This window comes from Mugil cephalus, chromosome 16 (genome assembly GCF_022458985.1).
Source record: "Mugil cephalus isolate CIBA_MC_2020 chromosome 16, CIBA_Mcephalus_1.1, whole genome shotgun sequence".
Classification (NCBI taxonomy): domain Eukaryota; kingdom Metazoa; phylum Chordata; class Actinopteri; order Mugiliformes; family Mugilidae; genus Mugil; species Mugil cephalus.
The window spans coordinates 20,391,191-20,391,448 of NC_061785.1; positions in this window are offsets into that span (position 1 = coordinate 20,391,191).

Sequence of the window (258 nt, forward strand, 5' to 3'; positions counted from 1 at the left end):
TTCAAGCACAGTTCAACCTGGACAGGTATTAAGTCAGACTGTGCCAGCCTGTTTCCAGTCATGTTTGTTGCTCTCAGTGTTATTTTAGACCTTTTAATTTGTTTTTCAGATAGTAATATCTGATCATGAGGATCTGGAGCCACATGAAACAAATGCACTCAGGACTACTTGCTACAGGTAAATAAAAATGATGGTGACTCAGTTAATTTTCATTAGTTGATTACGTCTTGTTATGTTATGTTTTAACATGCAAATGTT